Source organism: Phoenix dactylifera, unplaced genomic scaffold (genome assembly GCF_009389715.1).
Source record: "Phoenix dactylifera cultivar Barhee BC4 unplaced genomic scaffold, palm_55x_up_171113_PBpolish2nd_filt_p 000076F, whole genome shotgun sequence".
Taxonomy (NCBI): Eukaryota; Viridiplantae; Streptophyta; class Magnoliopsida; order Arecales; family Arecaceae; genus Phoenix; species Phoenix dactylifera.
Window position 1 is genome coordinate 1,752,584 of NW_024067675.1, and position 23,943 is coordinate 1,776,526.

Here is a 23,943-nt window from a genome sequence, read left to right on the forward strand (position 1 = left end):
CCAATTACAGAAATATTTTCAGGCCTTCTAACCAAATTCCAAACATTATTTCTTTCAAATTGATTTAGTTTTTCTTGCATTGCCATTAACCAATTGTTATCATTTTCAGCCTCTTCAAAAGATTTTGGTTAAATTTGAGAAATAAATGCAAGGTGATTACAAACATCTCTAATAGAAGATCTAGTTTTAATGCCTTGAGAAGGATCACCAATTATTAAGTCTCTAGGATGACTATGTGCATACCTCCATTCTTTTGGTAGACTAGTTTTACCTTTAAGCATTTGATCTTCTTCTCCTTAACTATCATCATGCTCTAAATTTTTAGATGCAGAAACATCCTTTAGGGTTAAGTCTTTGACTTGCTTATCGAGTTCTTCTGCATCATCATCAAGATCTACATTTTTTCTTGAAGAAGGGTCATTAGATTCATCAAAGATAACATGTATTGACTCTTCTACGACTAGAGTTCACTTGTTAAATATTGTATATGCTTTGCTTGATGAAGAATATCCAAGAAAAATAGCTTCATCTGATTTTGAATCAAATTTTTCCAAGTTGTCCTTACCATTATTTAGAACAAAACAGATGCAACAAAAAATATGAAAGTATGAAAGATTTGTTTTCTTATTTTTCAAAAGTTCATAAGAAGTTTTATTTAGAATTAACCTAATAGTAACTCTATTAAAAATATGACAAGCTGTATTTATGGCTTCAGCCCAAAAATACTTAGGTAAGTCACTTTCACATAACATTGTTCTAGCCATTTCAGTAAGAGTTCTACTCTTTCTCTCTACAATACTATTTTATTGTGGTATTTTTGGTGCAGAAAAGTAATGATCAATATCATTTTCAGTGTAGAAATTTTCAAAGTCATGATTTTCAAATTCAGTTCTATGATCACTTCTAATCTTGATGGTCTGCAGTCCATGTTTATTTGAAATCTTTTTTATACAGTTTAGTAAAAGCTGAAATTGTTTCACTTTTGTGTGCCAAAAATAAAATCCATATATATCTAGAAAAATCATCCACAATAACAAAGCCATAAAGTTTTCCACCTAGGCTTGCAGTCCTAGTTGGTCCAAATAAGTCCATGTGCAGAAGCTCTATGGGTCTAGTTGTGGAGACAATATTTTTAGATTTGAAAGAAGTTCTAGTCTGTTTTTCTAGTTGACATGCAGAGCAGATTTTATCCTTTTCAAATGATAATTTTGGCAAGCCGAAAACAAGTTCTTTTTGAATAAGTTTGGAAATTAAGTCCATGCTTGCATGAGCTAATTTTTGATGCCATAACCAGCTAGCTTTACTGTTTTTGGTTTTCATAGCTACCAAACAGTCCATGTTTTTTATGAGTATTTGATCTAAGTCAACCAAATACACATTTTGATGTCTATGTCTAGTTAGGAGTGGCAAAATATGATCCGACCCGTCAATCCGATCCGTGTTCGACCCACCATAAATAGGTTGACCCGTTTAACCTGTTTATTAATTGGATCGGATACGGGTTTTAGATCTCTGACCTGTTTAACCCGTGTAACCCATTTAACTGTTGGGCTGATAGATAAGGGCCACAATCCACAAAGCCCAGGGTCGACCCAACTCCCCGCCTCAGCCCATTTTCTTTGCCTCGGCCCAACTCCCCGCTCAGCCCAATCTCAACGCGAGGTCCACCAGCCCTCCACTGTAGCATTGGCTTCACTGCTCCACCCATCCACCGTCCGCGACTTTAGATGGATGATGGATCTTTCAATTGAGACTTCTATGTAGTTAGGGTGAGGAGTAAGGACTTAGGGTTTGTGCGCCGGCGCCGCCCGAGCTCTATTCCCTCCCTCAGCGTCCCTCTCGACTCTCGAGTGTCTCCCCTCTCCTCTCTAGCTCTCCTCCGATGTCCGGACTCTTCGCCTCCCAAGCCCTCTCCTCCGGACCTTCGCCTTCGCCCTCTCCTCCCCCGTGCCGATAACTTCGGCCTCCCCGTCGACGGCGACCATGGCGGCTCGATGGGTCTTGGGATTTTTTTGGCTCCCGTCGCCTTCCCTCTCCCTTTTCCGTTCGAAGTCTTCCATGGTCAGATCCTCTGCTCTACCGAGGTAAGAAAGATCCATCTTTTCTTCTTTCTTCCCTTGATCTTTCCGCTTTTCTTTTCAGTTCTGATACGGATTCATCCCTTCCTGCGTTTATTTCTTCGATTTCTAAGGTTTTTTTTGTCGTTCTTGTTTCTATTGTGTTCTAGGTCATCGGTCGATGCAGGCTTTATAAGCGATTTATTTTGGTATAATATCTGGTTTTATTTTCTAGGTGAAGTTGATGATTTCAGTCATTTTTTTGTTCTTCCGGCATTGGTTCTCCTAGAACCTAGATTTTGATATCTATTTTTTTCCCCCTTTTTTGTGGGCTTTCGACTATAATTTGATGTTAGGGTTTGGGGTTTACTTCATGTGGCAGAATATTTATGATGTATGCGTGATTGCGTGGTTGTGATTTTCAGTCATTTTAGTTAATTGGAATTTGTTGTTTAGCAAAGCATTCCTCTTTTGTTGCAGGAGCTTGTGACCGAGTTTCAGGGCACATCCAAAGAAGGTAATAGATGAGAAAGCCTTTTGTTTTTTTGTCATCTGGATTAAGCAACAGTGTATTGATGCTTTGTTGTTAGTTGTATAATAGAATCAGAACCAGTAAATGTGCCAGGCCAGTGCCTTCTTATCATTATTAATGTTCAGCTGGAAATGGATGAATCTTTATGAGGGTTTTTTTTTATTGCATATCTACAGTCATGTTTATTGCACATATCCACCTTAATATACTTATATTGGTCAGTTCTCAAACATTGTGAACTATGCTGCTGTTGATCTTTTTGTGTCCTTCCAGGCATGCCATGAAAATGTAATAATTATGCAATGCTGACAATTTTATCAGCACGAATTTCAGCACAACATGTCTTTGGTAGTGATGACCTCTAACAAACAAAATTTAGCGTTCTTATTGAAATACAAAACAGAGCCATCATATTTTTCAATAGAAATTTGAATGGAGGACACTCAGATTTAACAGAATCCTAACCATCCATTTTTATTTTTTTCTGAACATCAGTGAGTCAGTTCCTTGTAGAAGTACAGGGTGTTTGATAATATTCTTGCAGTGCTTCATGGAAGAACAGCTTTCACCTCCTTCCTATCTACACCAAACACCTGAAACATAACAAGCTCAGTTTAATCATAATGTACCAATAGTTCTTTGCATAACACACCAATCATTATTCCTCCTAACCTACTACCTCATTCAATTTTCTTTGACAATTATCTGAGAACTGTTGTGTCATTTGAATCGGCTGCTTTTCAAATTATGTTTCCGTTATCTTTTCAAATTATTTTCTTTCTAAAATGGTATTCTGATATAATTTTACATTATATGATATAGATGGATAAACAGTTCGTGAATATAGAGTTAGAGAGTGATGGTGATAGGGCAAATGAATCGACGCCCTTAGGTTATAATACAGTTGTGTGCGACTCCACACATGGAAAACGTAAAAGAAAGTTGACTTCTCTTGTTTATCAATATTTTCATATAAATGAAGCAACTGAAAAATGCAGGTGTATAAAGTGTGGTGCAGAATAATCATTTGGTGGTAAGGCTGGGATCGGAAATCTGAAACGTCATATAGAGAATTGCAGAAAAAACCATGACATAGGACAGATGATCTTATCACAAGCTCAAGGGTCCATATCAGTGTGTTCTACTAAGTTTAATCCTGACAAATTTTGTGAGTTGCTAACACTTGCAATTATTAAGCATGATCTACCATTTCAGTTTGTTGAGTATGAAGGCATTAGATCTTTATTTGCTTATGTTCGTGAGGAGGCCAAGTTAGTATCAAGGAATACTGTATGTTGGGGTATGTGGAGACCTTTAGTGATGAAGAGAATTGAAGGAGAATCAATTCTGAATAGTTCCGTCTGGTGGACTGTCGGAGTCGACTCGAGTTACAGTCGAGTCGACTCGGGAACAGTCGAGTCGACTCGAGGTCTGTCGAGTCGACCCGAGAGGAGAAAGCCGCAAAAACCATGTTTCTGTCTGGACTGTCAGAGTCGACTCGAACTACAGTCGAGTCGACTCGGAGCATCGTCGAGTCGACTCGAGATACAGTGGAGTCGACTCGAGATCGTGCCAGTCATACTGGAAGTTGTCCAGACGTGCCCGAGTCGACTCGAACTAAAGCCGAGTCGACTCGAGCTCGCAGAAATCATACGGATGAGTTTTCTTTTGGTGTTTTGTTGGCGTTTCGACGGCTATGATCATCTGAAGGTCTTGAGACTATATATAGGACTCATGAGAGCCCTAGGGTTATAGCGATTGGCCGTATATTTGAGAGATACTCTTGTTTGTGAGGCTAGGGTTCTAGAGAAGAAGAGGATTGGGATCCTACTTCTTGTGCAAAGGGAATTCTGTGTGAATCTCTTGTAGATCGATCGCTTGTGATCGTTCGGGTGTGTGCTATCTCTGTAATCAGTTCATCCTTATTGAGATTTGGAGCGGTGGAGGACGTAGGCTATTTGTAGCCGAACCTCGTTACATCTTTGTGTTTGCTTTGCTATTTTCTTCCTTCTTCTTCCTTTGATCTTTGATAATCCGTTGCGGTGCTCAAGTGTTTTACCCTACTGATACCACGGGGTAATCTTTTGCCCTTCGTAGGCGGAGCGAAGAGGTGATCCTTGAGTCCGGAGTCGAGGGAGCGAGAGAGTGCTTATCCGTTTGTATCTCTCTTGCTTGTCCGACGTCGGTGGCGGCGCTGGTGTGAGTGGGTTCCGGCGTGGGGTGCCGACAACAATTGGTATCAGAGCTATTGGTTATTCTGCAATGGCGGATGAAGGGAAGTTGCGAATTGAGAAGTTCAATGGCACGAACTTCGGGTTTTGGAAGATGCAAATAGAAGATTACCTTTACCAGAAGGATCTCTATTTACCTCTTGGAGGTAGAGCAAAGAAACCAGAGAAGATGTCCGATGAAGACTGGGAGGTCCTCGATCGGAAGACGCTCGGCACCATCAGATTGTCACTTGCATCCCAAGTGGCATTCAACATCAAAAACGAGAAGACGACGATGGAGTTGATGGCAACATTGTCGCGGATGTACGAGAAACCCTCAGCATCAAACAAGGTATTTCTCATGAAGAGGTTGTTTAATCTTCGTATGAAAAATGGCGGCAGTGTAGCAGAATACCTCAACGAGTTCAATGGACTCACGGCCTAGTTGGAGTCAGTGGAGATTAGTTTTGACGATGAGATTCGGGCATTGCTAATCCTCTCCGGATTGCCTGATAGCTGGGAGGGCCTGGTGATGGCGGTGAGCAACTCTTCGGCAACGGAGAAGTTGATTTTTGATAACGTTGTGGGAGTGCTTCTGAGTGAAGAAGCAAGAAGGAAATCTTCTGGAGCTACGGAGTCGTCTGGAAGTGCACTAAACACCTCTGACCGGGGAAGACAAAAGAAGGACGGTCGATTTCGAAGCGACTCGAAGTCGAGATCCAGCAGGTCTCGAGCACCTCAGAACAAGGGAGCGAAGTGCTGGAACTGCGGGAAGACGGGGCACTTTAGGAGGGATTGCAAATCTCCTAAAGGGAAGCAAGGCGACCACACCGAAGGAGTCAGCAAGGATCTGGCAAATCTTGCTGAAGACGGTGATATGGATGCCCTCGTTCTATCTTTGTCTACCTGTGACGAGTCTTGGGTGATAGACTCGGGCGCGTCTTTCCATGCTACATCCCAACGGAAGCTTCTTGGAGGATATGAGAAGGGAGACTTTGGCAAAGTCTACCTAGGGGATGGAGAGCCTTGCACCATACAAGGAAGGGGAAGCGCGGAAGTGAAGTTGGTTTCTGAATCTTCACTTGAGCTTGAGGACGTACGGCACGTACCTCAACTGCAGAGGAATCTGATTTCTGTAGGACAGTTGGCGAGCCAGGGGTACAAGGCTACTTTCACAGCTGATCAGTGGAAGATATCCAGAGGTTCGTTGACGGTGGCTAGTGGCAAGAAGGTTGGGACACTTTATGTCACCAACGGCACGGAGAACTCTATTGGAGTTGTTGCAGCAGATGTGGACACCAAGTTATGGCATTGTAGACTTGGGCACATGAGTTATCAGGGACTGGAGGTGATGCACCAGTTGGGAAAGCTGCAGGGTCTCAGGAGTGTTGAGATGGACTTCTGTGAGGATTGTGTTCTCGGAAAGCAGAAGCGTGTTTCATTCAACAAAGAAGGTAAACCTCGGAAGCAAGAAAAGCTAGATCTCGTGCACACGGACGTGTGGGGGCCTGCACCAGTTTCTTCCATTGGTGGATCTCAGTACTATGTTACTTTTATTGATGATGCTACCAGGAAGCTTTGGGTGTTCTTCTTGAAGCACAAGTCAGAGGTATTTGGGGTCTTCAGGAGATGGCAGGCGATGGTAGAACTCGAGACAGGAAAGAGGTTGAAATGCCTGAGATCGGACAACGGTGGTGAGTATTGTAGCAGGGAGTTTGAGGACTACTGTGCAGATGCTGGGATCGTCAGGCAAAGGACAGTTCCAGGAACACCACAACAAAATGGAGTTGCTGAAAGGATGAACAGAACAATTAATGAGCGTGCCAGGAGTATGAGGATACATGCTGGATTGCCACAGCAGTTTTGGGCGGAAGCAGTTAACACTGCTGCCTACTTGATCAACAGAGGGCCATCAAAGAAACTTGAATTTGGGATTCCTGAGGAAGCATGGACAGCGAAGAAGATTGATTTGGCGCACTTACGAGTATTCGGTTGTACCAGTTATGTCCATGTTGATTCCAGTCAAAGAAGCAAACTAGACGCCAAATCAAAGAAGTGTATTTTCGTTGGATACGGAGGTCAACAGTTTGGGTACCGGCTTTGGGATCCCGAACACAAGAAGATCATTCGTAGTAATGATGTGGTATTCAATGAGAAAATGCAGCAGAGCACTGAATCAGAAACAAAACCTGTTGAGCCGTGTTTTGTGGATCCTGAAGAGGAGTCTACAAATTCTGGTCAGAAGACTCAGTCAGAGCAAGAACCTGAAGCAATGGCACCCCCTCCACAACTAAGAAGGTCCACTCGTAGTACTCATGGGAAGCCTCCTCAAAGGTATGATGGGACTCTTAGTTATTTGCTGCTCACAGATAATGGCGAACCTGAATGCTTCACGGAGGCATTGGAGGTTGATACCAGGAAGGAGTGGGAGTTGGCCATGGATGATGAGATGAAGTCATTGGAACAGAATCAAACGTGGGATTTGGTGGATCTGCCCAAGGGGAAGAAAGCACTGTCAAACAAATGGGTTTACAGGCTGAAGGAAGAGCAAGGCGGGAAGAAGCGATACAAGGCCAGACTGGTTGTAAAAGGATTTCAGCAGAGAGCAGGTATCGACTTCACAGAGATCTTTTCTCCTGTAGTCAAGATGAGTACTATTCGAGCGGTGCTGAGCATGGTGGCAGTAGAGGATCTTCACTTAGAGCAGCTTGATGTGAAGACGGCCTTTCTCCACGGAGATCTCGATGAGGAGATATATATGCAGCAGCCGGAGGGATACATTGCAGCTGGCACGGGTGACTTAGTCTGCAAACTAAAGAAAAGCCTCTATGGTTTGAAACAGGCACCCAGACAATGGTATCTCAAGTTCGATAGTTACATGCTTGAGATAGGATACAGGAGATGTCAGGAGGATCACTGTTGCTACTTCCGGAACTTCGGTACATCTTACATTATCTTGCTATTGTATGTTGATGACATGTTAGTTGCAGGACCTAGCATGCATGAGATTGCAAAATTGAAGCTGAAGCTGTCAAGAAAATTTGCAATGAAGGATCTAGGAGCAGCAAAACAGATCCTTGGGATGCGGATCAGCAGAGATAGGTCTAAACATATCCTCAGACTATCTCAGGTGGAGTACATCAGCCGAGTACTCAGGAGATTCTGCATGGAGGGTGCCAAACCTGTTGGCACACCGCTGGGTGCCCATTTTAAGCTCTCAAACGGGCAAAGTCCGAAGACGCGGGTGGAGGAGCTCAATATGTCAAAAATCCCGTATGCATCGGCAGTGGGGAGCTTGATGTACGCTATGGTGTGTACGAGACCAGACATTGCTCAAGCAGTGGGAGTTGTGAGTCGCTTCATGAGCTGCCCAGGCTTGGAGCATTGGCGCGCGGTCAAATGGATACTGAGGTATCTGAAAGGCACGGAGCACATGTCATTGTGCTATGGAGGTTCTGAGATCCGGTTACAGGGCTATGTGGACTCAGACATGGCAGGGGACTTGGACGGCAGGAGAAGCACGACAGGGTACTTGTTCACCTTGGGCAGTGGAGCCGTCAGTTGGATTTTCATGTTGCAACCAGTTGTTGCATTGTCGACTACGGAGGCGGAGTATGTGGCAGCCACAGAGCGTGCAAGGAACTAATATGGCTTCAAGGCTTGATGAAGGAGCTTGGGAAGGAACAGAAGGATTGCATGTTATATTCAGACAGTCAAAGTGCAATTCATCTGGCGAAGAATTCAGCTTTTCATTCAAGGACGAAGCATATTGACATACGGTACCACTTCGTGAGGTCATTGCTCGAGCAGGGACTCGTCAAGTTGGAGAAAATTCATACAAGTCAGAATCTTGCAGATATGTTGACGAAGGTCGTCACGGTGGAGAAGCTGAGGAGCTGTTCAGCTTCTGCTGGTCTTCATGCTTGAAGACGTTGAGGAGGCATCGTACCGATTTCACTAGGATGATCCAGTTTCAGTGGGAGCACAGAGGAGAACCAAGTAACAAGAGAATATACCCAAGGTCTCCAAGTGGGAGATTGTTGGGGTATGTGGAGACCTTTAGTGATGAAGAGAATTGAAGGAGAATCAATTCTGAATAGTTCCGTCTGGTGGACTGTCGGAGTCGACTCGAGTTACAGTCGAGTCGACTCGGGAACAGTCGAGTCGACTCGAGGTCTGTCGAGTCGACCCGAGAGGAGAAAGCCGCAAAAATCATGTTTCTGTCTGGACTGTCAGAGTCGACTCGAACTACAGTCGAGTCGACTCGGAGCATCGTCGAGTCGACTCGAGATACAGTGGAGTCGACTCGAGATCGTGCCAGTCATACTGGAAGTTGTCCAGACGTGCCCGAGTCGACTCGAACTAAAGCCGAGTCGACTCGAGCTCGCGGAAATCATACGGATGAGTTTTCTTTTGGTGTTTTGTTGGCGTTTCGACGGTTATGATCATCTGAAGGTCTTGAGACTATATATAGGACTCATGAGAGCCCTAGGTTTATAGCGATTGGCCGTATATTTGAGAGATACTCTTGTTTGTGAGGCTAGGGTTCTAGAGAAGAAGAGGATTGGGATCCTACTTCTTGTGCAAAGGGAATTCTGTGTGAATCTCTTGTAGATCGATCGCTTGTGATCGTTCGGGTGTGTGCTATCTCTGTAATCAATTCATCCTTATTGAGATTTGGAGCGGTGGAGGACGTAGGCTATTTGTAGCCGAACCTCGTTACATCTTTGTGTTTGCTTTGCTATTTTCTTCCTTCTTCTTCCTTTGATCTTTGATAATCCGTTGCGGTGCTCAAGTATTTTACCCTACTGATACCACGGGGTAATCTTTTGCCCTTCGTAGGCGGAGCGAAGAGGTGATCCTTGAGTCCGGAGTCGAGGGAGCGAGAGAGTGCTTATCCGTTTGTATCTCTCTTGCTTGTCCGACGTCGGTGGCGGCGCTGGTGTGAGTGGGTTCCGGCGTGGGGTGCCGACAACACTGTAAAGGCTGATTTGTTGAAATTATATAAAAAGGAGAAGAAAAAATTAGTATTGTGGCTTCATTCAATTCCATCTAGAATAAGTTTAACTTCGGATTTGTGGACCTCCATTACTACCGATAGATATATGTTTAACTGCCCATTTTATTGATGATGAATGGGTGTGAGGATGATAATATTATTTTGATGATTAACACAACCATTGAGGCCATATCAAATTAGAAATGCAAATTAACTCGATACATCATTGATAAATGGCACACCCTTGATACACTCATGATACATTAGGACTATATGGTCAGAACCACTCTCAAGAATTGATAAACGAGATAAAATTTGTAATAGAGAATGGTAGAAAGCTCAAGAATCCATTTTGGCAAAGTTTCACGTTAAAAATACCTAAAAGGGCAATTCGGTAATTTTCACTGTTAAGGGTATGAAACTCTATTGTGCCATGTATCGTAATTTGCTTGGAATATCATATTGTTGTTTCAATGTGCATAACTAACCTTCAATATGCATAACTAACCTTCAAAGTGCAGAAAAACATGGTTAGAGTCGATCCCAATTAGTTTGGAGTCGACCCCGATACATTTGGCACGCCTTGGAACGAAGTGGCACGCCTTTGAAACACTTAGCACAGAGTAGGAGTCGACTCTAGAAGAGATGGAGTCGACCCTAGCACATTTTAGAAACATTCTGGCACATTCTAGCACTTATGGCACGGATGAACAGCACTTGGGTCGACCCAAGTGAAAGTTGAGTCGACCCCATCTTCAAGCTTCAAGAAAACAAGTCTCTGGAATCTCTGAGAGGGTCGACCCCAATGGACCTTGAGTCGACCCCACCTTGAGTCGACCCAACCTTGAGTCGACCCAACCTTGAGTCGACCCAAAAAGAGTTGAGTCGACCCAAGTGAAGGAAGGCTGAAATACAAGGTTCTGTATTTTCTGAGAGGGCCGACCCAAGAAAAGCTTGAGCTGACCCAAGTCTGATGAACAGTGGTTTGGGTCGACCCAAGAAAAGTTTGGGTCGACCCAAGCACGGAAAGAAGCATAACGGCTAGTTGTGCAGAAGTGCTTTTTGGACTCCCAACGGCTATAAACGGCTAGTTTCTTCAATCCAACGGTCAGGAAGGACTATTTGGAGGTTGGAGAAGTATTTAAGAGGGAGTATTCATCAGAGGAAGCAAGCTTTGGAAAATACATCAAGTGCATTCAAGAGAGAACCCTAGCAAGGCAAGCTTCATTCAATTGCTTCATTCAAAGAGCCAAAAGAAAGTGGTTGAGCAGATTCCAAGAGACATTAAGAGCTCCACCAACCCTTGAAGAGTGAAGCAATCTTGACAAAGAAGAGAAGAGCCTTATTAAAGCGATAACTATATTCTAAACTCTTTTTTGTAGCTCATAATTGTTTTATTTGCTCATTTAGGAGCTTTAGTTTCTTGTTATCTATTCTTGTCGTAAAACCAACGGTGTAGGTTGTTGGTAAGCCCGTAAAACCAACGTAGGTTGTTGGTAAGCCCGTAAAACCAACGTAGGTTGTTGGTAAGCCCGTAAAACCAACGTAGGTTGTTGGTAAGCCCGTAAAACCAACGTAGGTTGTTGGTAAGCCCGTAAAACCAACGTAGGTTGTTGGTAAGCCCGTAAAACCAACATAGGTTGTTGGTAAGCCCATAAAACCAACGTAGGTTGTTGGTAAGCCCGTAAAACCAACATAGGTTGTTGGTAAACCCGTAAAACCAACGTAGGTTGTTGGTAAGCCCGTAAAACCAACGTATGTTGTTGGTGAACCCGTAAAACCAATTGTGAAGGTTCATTGGTGAGCCCGTAAAACCAACATAGGTTTTTGGTGATCCCGAAAAACCAAAGTGTAAAGGTTTTTGGATTGTGAGCCCGGAAAACAATCCAACTGTAATCTGCGGGATTATAGTGAATTCCCAAGGGATCGCTTGGGGAGTGGACGTAGGTGCTTAGGAGAGCACCGAACTACTATATTTCTTGTGTGTTTGCATTGTGTTTTGTCTTACTTTACTACAATTACTTACTCATCAATTAACTCGATTAAGGAATCAAAAAGTTAGAAAAACCAATTCACCCCCCCTCTTGGCTTATCACCTTGGGCAACAAGTGGTATCAGTGCAGGTGCTCTATAATTTCTTGCCTTTTTGATTTTGACCTAACCGTCAAAGAACCAAAGATCATGACAACTCAAATAGATAGTTTTCTAGGAGAGGGACAGTTAATTAATCGACCTCTACTATTTAATGGCATAAACTACACACATTGGAAAGCACGCATGCGCATTTTCATTCAAGCACATGACTATGATTTATGGAGTATCATAGTCAACGGGCTACACACAAACACTAATCATGATAAGAAAATGGCTCAGCAAAATGCAAAAGCCATGAATATTCTATATTGTGCATTAGATAATAGTGAACTTAATAGCATATCTTTTTGCATAACTGCTAAGAAAATCTGGAATATGCTTGAAGGTAAATATGAATGCATTTTTAGTGAATCTGAAACTAGCTCTGAAGAAGAAGAGCAGCAAACTGAAATTAAAAATCCTTGCTTTATGGCACATGAAGATAAGGTATGTATTGGAATACAAAGTGATTTCTCATTCCAAGATAAAGTACATGCTGAAACTCAATCTAATTTTACATTTGATGAACTTCATGATGCTTTTTCTGATCTATACTTAGAATATAAGAAGCTTAGTTTAAAGAATAAAAAGCTAAATTAGAAAAATCTATCTCTTGCTGAAAGCTATGATATAATTCAGAAAAATAATAAATTGCTTTCAGAAGACAATGAAAGGTTAACTAAAGAAGTTAACAAATTTAAGCTTATAGTTGAAAAATTTACTATCAGCTCTGAAAAGCTGAACTTAATGATAAATAATCAAAGAGTTGAATTTGAAAAGGATGGATTAGGATATCAATCTTGGTACACACAAAAATTCCTTAATGACATGTGTGTTAAATCCTCCACTATCTATCCTAAAATAGATTCTAATTTATCTGATGAACCTAATAGGCAAAAACAGAAAATTGTAAGTTTATCTACTACTCATGTTAAATATATGTTTGTTAAATTTAACAAGATGATGCAGAAATTCACTCCTTGTAATCCTAAAATCTGCAAGTCTATGGACAAAATAGCTATTAAGAAAATATGGGTTCCAAAAGGAACAATAATAGCTAACCTACAAGGACCCAAAAGAGCTTGGGTTTCTAAGTTGAAAATCTGAATATTTTCTGTAAGTGTGTCTAGCACTCAAGGCTCCAACAAAAGATGTTAATTTAGACATTGGGTGCTCTAGACATATATTAAAGAATGAAACTTAAAATATACTTAAGAAAAGTAATTAAAATGAAAAGAATAATGAAATTAGTAATCCTTGCATCTCATCATTCTCTTTGCCTTAGTATCTGATTAAAATATGAATTGCAGGTATTAATCAATTTTGTGATATAGGTAATATTTTTAAAAAATATAATCAAATCACTTCATTTTATAGTATGCTTTACTTACTGTTGGATAAGTTGCTAAATGATTAATCAATTTATTAAGAATAACTCTATGAATTCTCTATATGCTTGATTGAGAGTTTTTATCCATGGCATTACTTCTATTAATTATAAACATAAGAATGTCTACTTGGTATATTTTTAAATATATGCATTAAGAATACTAAGATTAAAGAGACTAGTTCTGGCATATAAAATCAACTCATACTAGTATGGACTTAATCTCAAAAGACCTTATCATTGGTTCACTTAGATTATTTTTTGCAAGGTCAAAGTTTGCTATGTATGTCATCTAGAAAAACAAACTAGAATCATTTCTAAATATGAAAATATTGTTTTCACCTTTTAGCCTTTGAAAATTCTTCATAATAACTTATTTGGATCTCTAGGATTATGAACCTAGGAGATAAGCTTTTTGATGTTGTAATTATGGATAATTTCTCGAAGCTAACATTGGTTTGGTTCTTGGCACTTAAATTGAAATATTTTCTGCATTAGCACAAACTTACAAAAGGTTTCAAATGAAAAAAAAAAGGTTTGCAAACTGTGAAAGTATCATGGCACAGTTTTGAAAACCAATTTGTCAATAAGGTTTGCACAGAAAATGGTATTGAATACAATTATTTTTGCACCAAGAACACTATTGCATATAGGGGTTATAAAAATATAAAAATAGAACCTTTGTTGTGTAAGGACAATGCTTTGTGATAGCAGTTGATTAATACTATCATCACAGCTTGTCATATTATAATGTTTCTATTAAATCTATTTTTAAAGAAAACCCCATGTGAACTCATGAAAAACTGAAAATCAAATGGTGCATACCTTCATGTTTTTCAGTTATACATATTATGTTCTCAAGAATGGAATATATGCCAAATCTGATAAAACAAGTATTTCTTTGGATATTACTCTTTAAGCAATGCATATAGAATATTCAATGAAAAGATACTAGTTGTAGAAATATCAATTTATATTATTCTTATTAAAACTAGATCTTTTATTGAGAATATAGTTTATCATTTTGATTCTATGTAACAATCTGAATTTTGATAGAAACAATTGTTTAAGATAATTTGATTAAAACTTAGCTAGCATGTCTCATTGATAATTATCTTAAGCAAATAGAATCTAAGCTAAATTGATTCTGAAAACAAAAAAAATGATTTGATCTTGATGAATCTTTCTATTGCTTCACATGCTTGTCCTTAAACCATTTTGGTTTATGAAACTATCTCTTTATTTCAAGTGATATGTGCTTACTTATATTTAGGCAATCTCTTGAGTAAAGTGGCTCAATATTCAATTATTGTCATATCTTATGTTGAGTCATCTAGTTAAGAAATATGTTGTATGAATGTTTTGTATCTTGAAGAAACTAATGATTTTCCTTCAAGAAAGAAAAGGATTTTGTTAATAATGCAGGATCCTTGAGCAAGAAAATGAGAGATGTCAACTTGAAGGACACCTTCATGTAAGATACAATAAACATTCACATGCAAACAAAAAAGAAAACATTTTTCAGCCAAAAGTTTACACATAAGAAATCTAGTAGGTATTTGACTTGAAGAATGCAGAATGAATCGATAATTTTAATACATCTCTCATAAATTAGCTGAGCAAAGTCAATAACTTAAATCTTATTGTGGCATGATTAAAGTATTTAATTATTAATTTCTTGATATCATGTCTATATATGTATTGATTGACTTATGCTTTTAGAAATTGTTTCATGATCTGTCCAAACTAAAATATATCTTTGCCTATATCATAACCATGAAATACACAAGTTTATGCTTAAAATTTTAACTTAAAATAACTTGTGAGAAGCTATGAATGCTTAAGCATAATTAGATTATTTTTCTTATTCTACTCTTTCATATAAATTACTTGAAATAATAAAAAGAAAGAGAGATAAAGAAAAGAAAATGAACATTATTTAAGAAAAGTATAAGCTAAGTAAAAGCAAATACTCCAATTTTAAGGAAAGGCAAAACAAAGATAATATATTCGGCATATTTGTGAGACTTGTGTGAGCATTCTTTTGGAAAAGATAAAATCAGTGCTAAATTGTATTTAAATAGGAGGAACTTTATATTGAAAAGAATTGATTTTAATCCTTGACATGCTTGCTCTTAATGTTTTAATATATGATGTTATGACTTAATGCATATTATGTTTTGCATGTGACATGATGTTTTGAATTATGTATTTTCAATATTCAAATAACAAAGATCTTTTCTAAATATAATTTGTAATGCTTCATGCCTAGATAATTTGATTGAAATATGTTGTTATCAACAACAAAATCATTTTGTTTTAGTGAATATATTCTGAAAAATAAAAAAAATAATAATCTAAATTTGCAAATTAGGTAGAATGAATTATTTCTGAGTTATCCTTTATCTTGCCTAACATTGGTACATAATAAATTGCTCCAATTTGTACCAAAATTCAATATTAACTACAAAGATTCTGAATGTGCTCTGATGCGCTTGAAATATGTATTTTCAATCTTAATAACTTAAGATGAGCTACAATGTAGAAGATACATATCTCAAATTATAAATTTTGAAAGCCTTCTTGAAAACTCTTATGAAATTCAGAATATGGCCTAGTGAAAAAGTTTAAACTCCATATAAAATGCTTATATCTTTACATTTTTGTAATTTTCATTATATGCTTCAAAGATTGCATTATGCTGGAGAATAATTTACTATGATTCTTAGATAAAAACTACAGCTTAAAAAAAATAGAATTAATTTTGATACCTTGGTTGTTTGCTCCGATACGCATCTAAAACATATCATTTTTTATCTTATAAGTGTACTGAAATTGGTCTAAATGATGTATTTTTCAATGATCTTGATTGCAAACAAATGGTTCTAAACATATGATGTTATTTTGATATTAAAAAGATTTATGGTGCTTCATATATACATTGCTGAAAAACTATGACTAAGAAATTAATATTTTGAATATACACTCCTGCATAATTAAATGCTTCTATCATTAAAAATAAAAGCTATTTTTAAGAAGAGAGTTAATGATCCTAAAGCTTAAAATATTTCAACTCACTTCAATAATTCTTATAGAAAAGAAAATGTAATTACTTTTGAAAGAAATTTGAGCTTCAAAAGAATTATTTTCTAATTAATATTTCCATACATATTCAAAAAAAATAAGAGAAAATATAATTTATTCTTGAAAGATTAAAAAGAGTGATTGCTATAAATTTTGAAAAATTCTGGATCACTCTACATTCTTGATATTATAGAAGAACAAAAAAAAAGAGTTTGAAAGAAAATGCATCTTTTGAGGGGGAGCTTTAAATACTCAATCTCTTTATTGAAAATTATCTTCAAACTCTAAACTCTCAAATGGAATGATTAATTAAGGGGGAGAAAGAAAATTTCAGAGGGAGAGATCATATAGAACTTAATCGTATAAATTCGCATCTAAAGATGAGACAAAGAATACTAAATGTAAAGTGGTATTAAACTTCGTGCTTCATTGAATATCTTTTGAAAGTTGGATTTCCATCTATATTCATCGGTAAATCATTTATTTCTAAAAATTAATTGAAAAGGATTCCATCTGTCTTAGTATCGAAAATTTATCTTGGAATCTACTTATGAGTTCTTATTGGGTTGCACTTTAGTGTTTCAATCCTGAACCAATTCATTTTAATTGATTTTGATGCTATAATCTTTAAAGGAGTAAAATAAAGTCTTTAAAAGAGCTCTAAAAGAACTTTCAAAGTCTTGAATTTTATGTATCCTACATTGCATAAATTCATGTTTTGGTATCGATGCCCCAATACTTTTATATCATGAAAGAACTTTGAAGTCATTAAGAATTAAGGATTCAACATAATCTTATGTTTTTCGAGTATATAAGTTTTGATCTTTATCTGCTTTTATACTATATTCTGAAAATTAATTAGATTGCTCTCATTTTGCTATATACTTAATATATTTAAAAAAATATTGGCTTTTCATTCGTGCCTTCTTTGAATATTTTTCTTGATACTCCTTGAAATAACTTGAAAAAGATTCCATCTACACTTGATTTGAAAACTATCTTTGGAATCTATAATTAGAGATCTCTTTTGGCTCACATCTTAAATGTCTCATTTTTAAAGCCAAACTTTTTATCACTGATTTTGATGTGATCCAATCATAATTTTAAAACTATCTTAATTGGCTCTGATCTATACTCATTATCTTGCCCTGACAATATTGCCTTGAGTCACATAATTCATATTCTTGCAATAATTTGGCATGCACTGAATGAAATATTGTCTTGTGCTTAATATTTCATTATTTTGCAATCGTTTTGATATTGTCAAAAAGAAAAAGAAATATCTGAGTATATGCTCATAATGCTTTATGTTTTGAATTGAATATCAATCAGCTTAGATTGAAATATGTTGATTATGTTAAAGCTGATTAACTCTAAAGCATTATCATGAAGTATGTTCTTAAAGTATCTCCCAGACTTTGTATTTGTTTTGACTTATATTTGCTCTTGTGGTAGTTTGTATTTCTTCTCTAAAACATAGTGCTTTTGGCATAGACAATGTTTCTCTTGATCTTTGTGATTGTCATTACAATGCTATCCATTTCATTATTATTTATTCTTTTTGGTGATAACAAAAAGGGGGAGAAAATATAAGGGAGAAACTAGAAGCAAATTCTATAAGAAAAATAGTATAGAAAAGAAAATATAAAAGGTATATATTATATACTTAAGGGGGAGACATGTGACAAAAAGAAAATCTAAATTCTGGCACATAATCATAGAGATTTTTCTTGCCTCGATACATGACTTGAAACTCTTGCTTTGACACAAACTTTCGAAAATTTTGTCTTAATGAAATACAAGAGTAAGGGGGAGCAAAGCTAAAACTCATTTGGCATCCATTTGGATAGGATAGGGGGAGTTTTTGGTTCATTTATACAAACTCTAAATAAGACTACTCTGAAACTCTTGAACCAAAAGTACTTTATGAATGTTAAATCTAACTTTTCATATGAATGCCAATTTGCTTACACTCAATATTTTGTAATCATCAAAAAGGGGGAGATTGAGGATGATAATGTTATTTTGATGATTAACACAACCATTGAGGCCATATCAAATTAGAAATGCAAATTAACTCGATACATCATTGATAAATGGCACACCCTTGATACACTCATGATACATTAGGACTATATAGTCAGAACCACTCTCAAGAATTGATAAACGAGATAAAATTTGTAATAGAGAATGGTAGAAAGCTCAAGAATCCATTTTGGCAAAGTTTCACGTTAAAAATACCTAAAAGGGCAATTCGGTAATTTTCACTGTTAAGGGTATGAAACTCTATTGTGCCATGTATCGTAATTTGCTTGGAATATCATATTGTTGTTTCAATGTGCATAACTAACCTTCAAAGTGCAGAAAAACATGGTTAGAGTCGACCCCAATTAGTTTGGAGTCGACCCCGATACATTTGGCACGCCTTGGAACGAAGTGGCACGCCTTTGGAACACTTGGCACAGAGTAGGAGTCGACCCTAGAAGAGATGGAGTCGACCTTAGCACGTTTTAGAAACATTTTGGCACATTCTAGCACTTATGGCACGGATGAACAACACTTGGGTCGACCCAAGTGAAAGTTGAGTCGACCCCATCTTCAAGCTTCAAGAAAACAAGTCTCTGGAATCTCTGAGAGGGTCGACCCCATTGGAACTTGAGTCGACCCCACCTTGAGTCGACCCAACCTTGAGTCGACCCAAAAAGAGTTGAGTCGACCCAAATGAAGGAAGGCTGAAATACAAGGTTCTGTATTTTCTGAGAGGGCCGACCCAAGAAAAGCTTGAGCTGACCCAAGTCTGATGAACAGTGGTTTGGGTCAACCCAAGAAAAGTTTGGGTCGACCCAAGCACGGGCAGAAGCATAATGGCTAGTTGTGCAGAAGTGCTTTTTGGACTCCCAACGGCTATAAACGGCTAGTTTCTTCAATCCAACGGTCAGGAAGAACTATTTGGAGGTTGGAGAAGTATTTAATAGGGAGTATTCATCAGAGAAAGCAAGCTTTAGAAAATACATCAAGTGCATTCAAGAGAGAACCCTAGCAAGACAAGCTTCATTCAGTTGCTTCATTCAAAGAGCCAAAAGAAAGTGGTTGAGCAGATTCCAAGAGACATTAAGAGCTCCACCAATCCTTGAAGAGTGAAGCAATCTTGACAAAGAAGAGAAGAGCCTTATTAAAGCGATAACTATATTCTAAACTCTTCTTTGTAGCTCATAATTGTTTTATTTGCTCATTTAGGAGCTTTAGTTTCTTGTTATCTATTCTTGTCGTAAAACCAACAGTGTAGGTTGTTGGTAAGCCCGTAAAACCAACGTAGGTTGTTGGTAAGCCCGTAAAACCAACGTAGGTTGTTGGTAAGCCGGTAAAACCAACGTAGGTTGTTGGTAAGCCCGTAAAACCAACATAGGTTGTTGGTAAACCCGTAAAACCAACATAGGTTGTTGGTAAGCCCGTAAAACCAACGTAGGTTGTTGGTGAACCCGTAAAACCAATTGTGAAGGTTCGTTGGTGAGCCCGTAAAACCAACATAGGTTTTTGGTGATCCCGGAAAACCAAAGTGTAAAGGTTTTTGGATTGTGAGCCCGGAAAACAATCCAACTGTAATCTGCGGGATTATAGTGAATTCCCAAGGGGTCGCTTGGGGAGTGGACGTAGGTGCTTAGAAGAGCACCGAACCACTATATTTCTTGTGTGTTTGCATTGTGTTTTGTCTTACTTTACTACAATTACTTACTCATCAATTAACTCGATTAAGGAATCAAAAAGTTAGAAAAACCAATTCACCCCCCCTCTTGGCTTGTCACCTTGGGCAACAGGGTGTTACTAAAGAAAGGTCTTAACTTTCGCTTCATGCCTCCGCCACATAATGGCATATCTTTATGTGAAACAATTTACAGTTTGTTGATTGATTGGGGGATTGAAAAGAAATTGTATTGCATGACTTTAGATAATGCATCGGTAAATGATGTTTTTGTTGACATGCAAAGATCCAACTTAATTTGAATAATGCACTTTACTCAGATGGTGAATTCTTTCATGTCCGATGTTGTGCTCATATTCTTAACTTAATTGTACAAGAGGGATTAAAGGAGATAGATGAACCCATCTCTAAAGTTCGTGAAAGTATTAAATATGTGAGAGGTTCACAAGTTCGGAAACAAAAATTTTTGGAATGTGTTAGACAAGTTTCTTTGGACAGTAAAAAAGGCTTAAGGCAAGATGTTCCTACAAGATGGAATTCAACCTTTTTGATGCTAGATAGTGTTCTCTTTTACCGTCGTGCCTTTCTTCATTTGAAATTAAGTGACTCTAATTACAAGCATTGTCCATCTGAAGAGGAGTGGGGTAAAGTTGAGAAGATTAGCAAGTTGTTGAGTGTTTTCTATGATGCTACTTTAGTATTCTTCGGAGCTAAATATCCTACATCAAACTTATATTTTCCTCAAGTTTTCTTGATTGAGCTTACTTTAAGGCAAGAGATTCAGAGTGCAGATGCTTTCATACAAAGAATGACACGGCAGATGTATCAAAAAATTTGAATAGTATTGGTCGGATCATAGCTTAATCTTGGCCATGACAGTTATTTTGGATCCTCGGTACAAATTTCAGTTTGTGGATTACTGTTATAAGAAGTTGAATGGGTATGGTTCTACTGAGAGCATGTACATCTGTGATTGTATGTTTTCTCTCTTTAATCAGTATATGATTCTAAAACTCCAACTGCTAGCACATCAACTCATGGAGATGTAGAGACCGGTACATCTTCTGAAACTTTCGAAGCATTTAGAAAAGCAGATGCTTTTAAGGTGATATAATTTTTTTTTAATCTAAAATAAATGTATTGTACTTGTATATGGTATTGTTTCTTATAAATAACTCATTCCTTTTTTTCAATAATGTAGGATTTTGATACATTTGAAAGATTTGATTTTGTGACTACTGCACAGAAGTCTCAATTGGAATTATATTTGGATGAGCCTAGAGTTGATAGGATGTCCGATTTGGATATCCTTGATTTTTGGAAAATCAAACAGTCTCATTATCCTCAACTTTCTCTTATGGCACGTGATATTCTAACTATTGCAATATCTACGGTCGCCTCTGAATCTGCTTTTAGTATCGGTGGGCAAGTACTTGATAAGTATCGTAGTGCTCTTAAACCAGATATTGCTGAGGCCTTGATTTGTACTCGAGATTGGGTGTTTGAAAAGAAAGGTATATGTTTTATCAATTATATTTCTATTATTTTTTGAATAAATTTATTATTAATTATTGCAATATTTCAATGTAGATGTTGAGGAGGCCGAGTTAGATGAGATTGTAGAAGATGTCATAAACTCAAGTTTCTACAATGAAACTCAATCAACTCAATGCTCGGCCAATGTTGAATCCAATTCATAATGAGATGAATCATGATCATGGATACTCCTTTTTGGTTTTGGTTTAAATATGGATGTTGTTATAGTTTGGGACTTTTTTTAGTTTTTCTTTGACTATGGATGCTCCTTTTTTGATTTTTTTGTTGTCATTGGACTTATGGAATTATGGACCTTATGGCCAATGTGGTTTCCTTTGATATTTATAGCTATTTGGTAGTTTCTTTTGCTAGATTCTATGCAATGCTGTTTTTATTTTTATTCAATAATAGTCTAACTCTTCTTGGGGTAAGTTTTCTGAATTCCTTGAAAGTAGAAGATCTGATTTGTACCAAAACAGAAGTGAAGAGATTGTAAGTTTTTCAGACATTGCAGTGTGGTAAGTTAGTACCTCTTTTGTATGCTTGTATGCTCAGCATGTTGTGGAGGTAAAAAATGTTGATGCTTGTATGCATAAGTTTCAGAAATATATAGTACTTATCAAAACCAATTTTCTGGTAGATGTCTGCAGCAGCATTTACCAAAGGGCTTCTTGATTTGGAGGGTCAATTAACTCTAATTCTGGTTCGTTTTCAGTTTTTTTTTTGTATTTTTCATTGTAAATTATTGATAATAGTTTATTAGTTTTACTTTTATCTATCTTTTTCTGTCCTTTAGGTTTCAAAGTTTCACTGGTTAGTAAAGACTCTTCTATGCTGGATGGACTAGAAGATGCTAGCACTGAGATGGATGAAGCAAAGGTTTGTTTTCTAATATAGATATGCTGATTAGTTGGACCAACATGTTTATCAAAGATGAAAAATCACTGATATTTGGACCATCATGTTTATCAAAGATGAAAAGTCACCTATTGATATTATCTTGCACGGTTGTTTTGCGCTGTTGCCCTGAGAGTATTGTCTTCACTGCCGTCTAATGTATTAGCCATTGAATTGCTGGCACGTGCAACTGCAAAAGTGCAAATCATCCAAACTCAGAATTGTGCTGGAATCTGAAAATTGACATAGTATCTCATTTCCAATTATCTCTTTTATTTTTTGGTGTTGGCCTAGTCTAATGAATTTGAATTCAGGGCCTGGTTGTTCTTCTATTGGCTTTGGAGAGGCAGAGAAACTTGGACCTTGCTTAATGCAAAAAGGTGCGCCAAGACTTTAACAGGGGACTTGCAAAAAGGTATGCAAAAAGGAACTTGGACCTTGCTTAATGAACAGGGGAGATGCAATTTGCAGCAACAAAATATTATACTAATGCCTGATTATGCTAATGCTTGATTATGTCTTCTGCAGGCCAGAGAAAATAGGGCTTGACTATATGAATGTTGAAGCACTAAAAAAATGAACAAAAACAAGAAGCTGGTCAAAATGCTTGCTAAAAAGAACCATGCTTTCCTAGCATCAGAGGTGATTATTTATATTGATATTTGTTCTATGTCAAGCAGATAGTATTTTTGGGCTATTCCATATGTAAATTTGGATGATTTGACTTGTATTCCTTGTCTTTGTAAAGATTAAATGCTTTTTGAATATTGCTGGTATTAGATGAATGAACAAATAACTTGTATTCCTTATGTTCAGCTTTTTGTAAAGATTGAATGCTTTTTTAACGTCAATGATATTGGGACAAGATTTTTGTAATATTTTCTATATTTATCTTCTTTTTTTCTTGTGCTGCTTAAATGCTTAAATCTTAATGTATAAAACAGGTTGGGTCAGGTTGGGTTAGGCTAAGGCCTAAGGCTAAGAGCCTAAGAGGTGACCTATTTATTAAATATGTTAAACATGTTTGGTTGGGCAGGTTAAACGGGTCGGGTTGGGTACGTTAAACAGGTCTAAACAGGTTAAACGGGTCAGGTTGGGCAAACAAGTTAAACAAGTCGGGTCGGGTTGGGCAAACAGGTTACTAGTTTACTAAACAAATTAAACGGATTGGGTCGGATTACCTGTTTATTAAACATTACAGGTTCAGGTTATAATTTTTGACCTATTTAATAAATAGTTTGGATTCAGATTTATGATTTTCTGACCCGATGACCTTGTGATCCGACTCGTTTATGACCCGACCCGACCCGATTGCCACCCCTATGTCTAGTAAATACTACACCACTGTTATTAGTACTTGAAACTAGGCACATAGATAATTTAAAAGTCACAATATATCCTTTATCAC

General features: G+C 37.6%; 3 long non-coding RNA genes across 3 annotated transcripts; all 3 read left to right on the forward strand.

The window, feature by feature from the left end:
• Positions 1-1,835: 1,835 nt before the first annotated feature.
• Positions 1,836-2,618, forward strand: LOC120104685. The gene is made up of 2 exons (XR_005507062.1): positions 1,836-2,084; positions 2,538-2,618. It is a non-coding gene; the product is annotated as an uncharacterized LOC120104685 (long non-coding RNA).
• A 17,623-nt stretch (positions 2,619-20,241) lies between these two features.
• LOC120104684 lies at positions 20,242-21,878 on the forward strand. The gene is made up of 3 exons (XR_005507061.1): positions 20,242-21,207; positions 21,304-21,616; positions 21,693-21,878. It is a non-coding gene; the product is annotated as an uncharacterized LOC120104684 (long non-coding RNA).
• Positions 21,879-21,906: 28 nt separating this feature from the next.
• LOC120104683 lies at positions 21,907-23,344 on the forward strand. The gene is made up of 4 exons (XR_005507060.1): positions 21,907-22,341; positions 22,435-22,517; positions 22,850-22,950; positions 23,069-23,344. It is a non-coding gene; the product is annotated as an uncharacterized LOC120104683 (long non-coding RNA).
• The last annotated feature ends 599 nt before the right edge of the window (positions 23,345-23,943 follow it).